The sequence below is a fragment of the Physeter macrocephalus genome, chromosome 11 (genome assembly GCF_002837175.3).
Source record: "Physeter macrocephalus isolate SW-GA chromosome 11, ASM283717v5, whole genome shotgun sequence".
In the NCBI taxonomy this organism is placed as follows: domain Eukaryota; kingdom Metazoa; phylum Chordata; class Mammalia; order Artiodactyla; family Physeteridae; genus Physeter; species Physeter macrocephalus.
Genome location: NC_041224.1, coordinates 13,733,166 through 13,738,206, shown reverse-complemented (window position 1 = coordinate 13,738,206; position 5,041 = coordinate 13,733,166). Strand labels below are relative to the sequence as shown.

The 5,041-nt window shown below is 44.1% G+C and overlaps 1 pseudogene; it reads right to left on the bottom strand.

Annotated features, from left to right (window-relative positions):
* Positions 1 to 1,703: 1,703 nt before the first annotated feature.
* Positions 1,704 to 3,315, bottom strand: LOC102987865 (ras GTPase-activating protein-binding protein 1-like; annotated as a pseudogene).
* Positions 3,316 to 5,041: the final 1,726 nt, after the last annotated feature.

The following is a 5,041-nucleotide window of genomic DNA, read 5'->3' as shown; positions in this document are numbered from 1 at the left end:
AAACTTGGCCACCTTTGCCATAATATTCCATGAATATCCAGTCGTCAAGAAATGTATTTTGGCTGGGACTTTTTCCAGCTCCCTGGGGTCGGATCAAATTAATTTGGTGAGAATTTCTTTCTGTGAATTCCACACTGGAATAACTCCTGTATATTCCATTCCTAACTCATTTTCCTTCCTTAGTTCCCAGTGGAACCAGAAAGAGAAATTAATGAGGTCAGGAATAACAATGGGGTAACAGGTTGCAAATTTTTTTTTCTAGGTTTCTTTTTTATTATTTTTCTTTAAACAATTGCCAAGACTGGAATCAAAGATAAATAGAAGGCACAACAGTTTTGCTCTGGTTTTGTGTTATTCAGATTTAAAAATTTTTGTTTTTGTTTTTTTTTCTTTTTTACAAATACAAATTAAACATGAAAAAACTCTACTTCAAAAAGAACCTAACAGTTCAAGAAAAGCTTATCAGTTGCATTCTAGACATTTAAAACGTATCTCACAATTTAAATTTCAGTGGTAAAAACAGTAGGTTTTGGACCTGTTTTGTGATCACGTATCCAAAGAAAAACTCCACTACCACTCCTTTTATTCAGTTTTTAAACATACCAGGGAGAATCTAAACTGTCAATTTCTCCAACAGCAATTTTTCCACACCAGAAGGTAGTCATGACTCTCAAAGAAGAGACAATTTGGGTTTTTCCTGCCTTCAAAATATTTATCAAATCCTGTAATTCTCACTGGCTTTTGAAACATGTAGAAAATAAGTAAGAAATATTCCGGGCTTCCCTGGTGGCGCAGTGGTTAAGAATCCACCTGCCAATGCAGGGGACACGGGTTCGAGCCCTGGTCCGGGAAGATCCCACATGCTGCAGAGCAGCTAGGCCCGGGGGCTACAACTACTGAGCCTGCACTCTAGGGCCTGCAAGCCACAGCTACTGAGCCCATGCACCACAACTACTGAAGCCTGCACGCCTAGAGCCCGTGCTCGACAACAAAAGAAGCCACCGCAACGAGAAGCCCACCAACACAACTAGAGAAAGCCCACACGCAGCAACGAAGACCCAACACAGCCAAAAATAAATAAATAAAATTTGTTTAAAAAAGAAATATTCCAATGAATGAAACATACCAAATGTCAGTAATAAGCAATACACATTCCTTTGGGGAAACTGTTAAAAAAAAAATCCAGTCTGTATATGCAAATAAAACAAGGAACTGCAGTCTTTTTTTTTTTTCTTCTTCTTCTTTAAAAATCCATTTTTCCTAAAATATCATTCCACAAAATTGGAAGTAAAGGACTAAAATGGGGCGGAGGGGGAGGAAGGAGCACACCCCATTAACACAAAAAGTAAAATTGTACAAACTTAAGCGATTTTTTTTGGTTTTTGCGGTACGCGGGCCTCTCACCGTCGTGGCCTCTCCCGTCGCGGAGCACAGGCTCCGGACGCGCAGGCGCAGCGGCCATGGCTCGCGGGCCCAGCCGCTCGCTCCGCGGCACGTGGGATCCTCCCGGACCGGGGCACGAACCCGCGTCCCCTGCATCGGCAGGCGGACTCTCAACCACTGCGCCACCAGGGAAGCCCCTTGAGCAGTTTATGATAGACTAGGATCAGATTCCAAGATTCCAAAAGTTGGCTGAAGAAATTCACCATTCTGTGGGAGCTAGGGTTTGTACTGCTGCCTGAAGATCAGTGAAGAGCGATTCACTACCTTGGAGCACCGCCCCTTCCCACTCCAAATCCTGGTTTCTGCACCATGCCTCCGTGGGCGTGGGGGCCTCTCATCGCACCACCCAGCCCCACTTGAGGGCCTCCAGGTCCCTGCAGGAGGTTATCTTGGCGGTCCCCTTCCCGGGCGGCTCGAGTCTTCTTTTCTTCCACATTCGGGGGGACCTCACCTCTGAACATGATGGGCCTGTTGCGAAGCACCTTCTGAACAGGCTCAGGATCATCAAACACAACGAACCCCAAATTGGGTAAATTTCCCACCGCTGTTAACATGCAGCCCCACCACATTCCCATAATTTTGAAAAAAATATTTAAGCTCTACTCCACCTCATGAGGCAGGTTGCCAATAAAGAGCTGGTGACTGCAGGGTGTCTCACGATTCTTCGGGGTTCAACATCACCTTGCTCACCAGCCTCACGGACTGCTCTAGGTTTCCTCTGGGGAGGAACATTTATTTGCCGTTCTCGCACCCTTTGATCCCTCTGAGGCCTCTGCGGTGGAATCTGAGATTCAGGCTTAGACTCTGGACGAGGCTGTGAAGCTATGAGGTGGTATCCCAGTAACTGGAACAGCTCCCCTGGGAGAAGGTTCTTACTGGTCACAGTTGCCCAAGAAAAGTTCCTCCAGTCCTCTTGCACTGACTGGGCTATGTCTGCAGGAGCTGGAGAAGAACTCTTCCCAGCCTCCTCAGGAGCAGTTTCTTCCAATACACTCAGACTTTTCCTCTTGGACTTCAGACGCAGGTTCTTGCTCCGGTTCTGGTTCAGCAACAGGTTCTTCTTTTTTTTTTTTTTTTTTTTTTTTTTTTGGTGGTATGCGGGCCTCCCTCTGTTGTGGCCTCTCCCGTTGCGGAGCACAGGCTCCGGACTCGCAGGCTCAGCGGCCATGGCTCACGGGCCCAGCCGCTCCGCGGCACGTGGGATCCTCCCAGACCATGGCGCGAACCCGGTTCCCCTGCATCTGCAGGCGGACGCGCAACCACTGCGCCACCAGGGAAGCCCCAACAGGTTCTTCTAAATGTTCTTCTAAGTCACTGCTGACAGTTTGATCATAGAAAGTTCCAGAATCATCAGGTACCACCTCAGGTGTCTGCTGTCTTTCTTCAGGTTCCTCTGCTTCTTCTTCAGATTCTTCCTGAGGCTCAGTGACAAAGCCACCAAAGACCTCATCTTGGTATCTGAAGATATCATTGTGAACATAAAACGTATTCGCAGCAGAGCCCTCAGGAGCAAGGATAAAGGTCTCATGAATGTCCTCAAAGCCTTGTTGTTAATAACAACCAGAGCAGGCCCATCACCTGGACCACCACACCGTCATTCAGAGTGGCATGAGTATCGACGTGACAGATCTTAGTGTGGCAATTCGTGAAGTTTTGTGACATCACTTTCCTATGGATTTCTTTCTGTCCATAGACTGCACCTGCTGGCTTTCCATTTGAATCCAGTCCCCCACGGACATAAGAAGAGTTCTTTCCATAAAATTTGTGTAGCATGTCTGCGGCCTGGTTCAGCAGTGCGTCATACTGTCTCACAAATTCCCACCTGACCAGCAGGGGGCTAGGCTTCTCCATAACCATAGCTTTGGTCAATTCAACCTGCGTGGCTGAGCAGGGGAGGAACAAGCTCTGCTCCACACACGGTGAAAAGCAAAAAACCCCTCACTCAACTGCATCAGCACCAGTTGCAAAATTTAAAGCTCTATCAGCCGGAGAATTGAACCATGGACCTTAGAAAAGAAAGAGGTATGCTCCTGGCATCCAGTTGTGAAGATCGGAGGGGACCAGCCCCAGAGAAACCTGTATTACTGCTCATCAGGGCATTATGTCTATAAATCTAATAACTGTCTATTGGTCTGTGACAAGGGAAATGGGAACTCTGTCCACAAAATCAGAAAAGGGGTAACGTAGTCTGGTGAGGGGAACACTGAGGTTTTGTGGGACAAAAGGTCATGGGCGATCCAGCTAAGGTTTTGTATCCAGGTTTATAATAGTCTGTTTGAAAGCCATATGTGAATACATTTTCTCATGAAAACAGGGGACTTGTAACTTTTCAAATTGCAAAATCACTTCTGATAATTTAACTAGCCATGCCTTAAGTCAGGGTGTATAGAAGTACAATGGTTAATTTTATGTGTCAACTTGAATGGGCCATGGGGGACCCAGACATTTGGAAGAACATTATTCTGGGTATTTCCATAAAGGAGTTTTTGGATCAGTTTAAAATTTAATTTGATAAGGCTGAATAAAGCAGATTGTTCTCCCTAATGTGGGTGGGTCTCATCCAATCAGCTGAAGGCCTGAATAGAACTGGAGGCTGACTCTCCCCCAAATAAGAGGAAATTCTTCCTGTTTGGCTGCCTTGAGCTGGGACATCAGATTTTTCCTGCCTTCAGGTTCAAACTGAAACATCGACCTCATGGGTCTCAAGCCTGCCAGCTTTTGGCCTGGGACCACAGCTTCAGCTCTCCATCACACCCAATCCTGCCTCTCAAGCTGGCCAATGGCAGCCTTCATGATCATATGAGCCAATTTTTCATAATAAATCAATCTTTCTCTCTCTTCCTCTCTCTCTCTCTCTCTCGATATATATATATGTATTTCAAACTGTAAAATCAAAATAAAATTATATATAATACATAATTATATAAATATAATCTATAATATAAATATATTACATAATATATAACATATAATATAACTATATATTAATATACCATAATATATAATATCAATATAGAAAGCATAAACAGTATAATTATATAGTATAAATATAATATGATATATAACATATATAATAATATACAAAAATATAAAAGATGTATAAAATCTATGGTCTGACACCCAGGCCTGTGTCCCCCCATTCCCCCATGCACTTCTGAGAAGTGAGACATCTCATTTTGGAAGAATAAGGGAGATGAGAAAAGGAGAAATCATGGCCTTCAACACTGACAGATGAATTATTTAATGAGAAGCAAGGAACTGTGCAGAAAGTGAGACACCGAGGCAATTTCGCACTCCTCAAGCACACAAAGAAGAGAATGGCAATGCTTTTCAGACCGTGACGAAGAATTGTGGTGTCTCATTGTGATTACTTTCCCGAAATCAACGGACGCTGGCTAATTAATACTTCAACAGAAAATTTTGCTCCAGAAACTCTTAACACTTTTAAAGTAAAACAAAGAAACAAGAATTTCTTTTAACATCTTTATTGGAGTGTAATTGCTTTACAATGGTGTGTTAGTTTCCGCTTTATAACAAAGTGAATCAGCTATACATATACATCTATCCCCATATCCCCTCCCTCTTGCGTCTCCCTCCC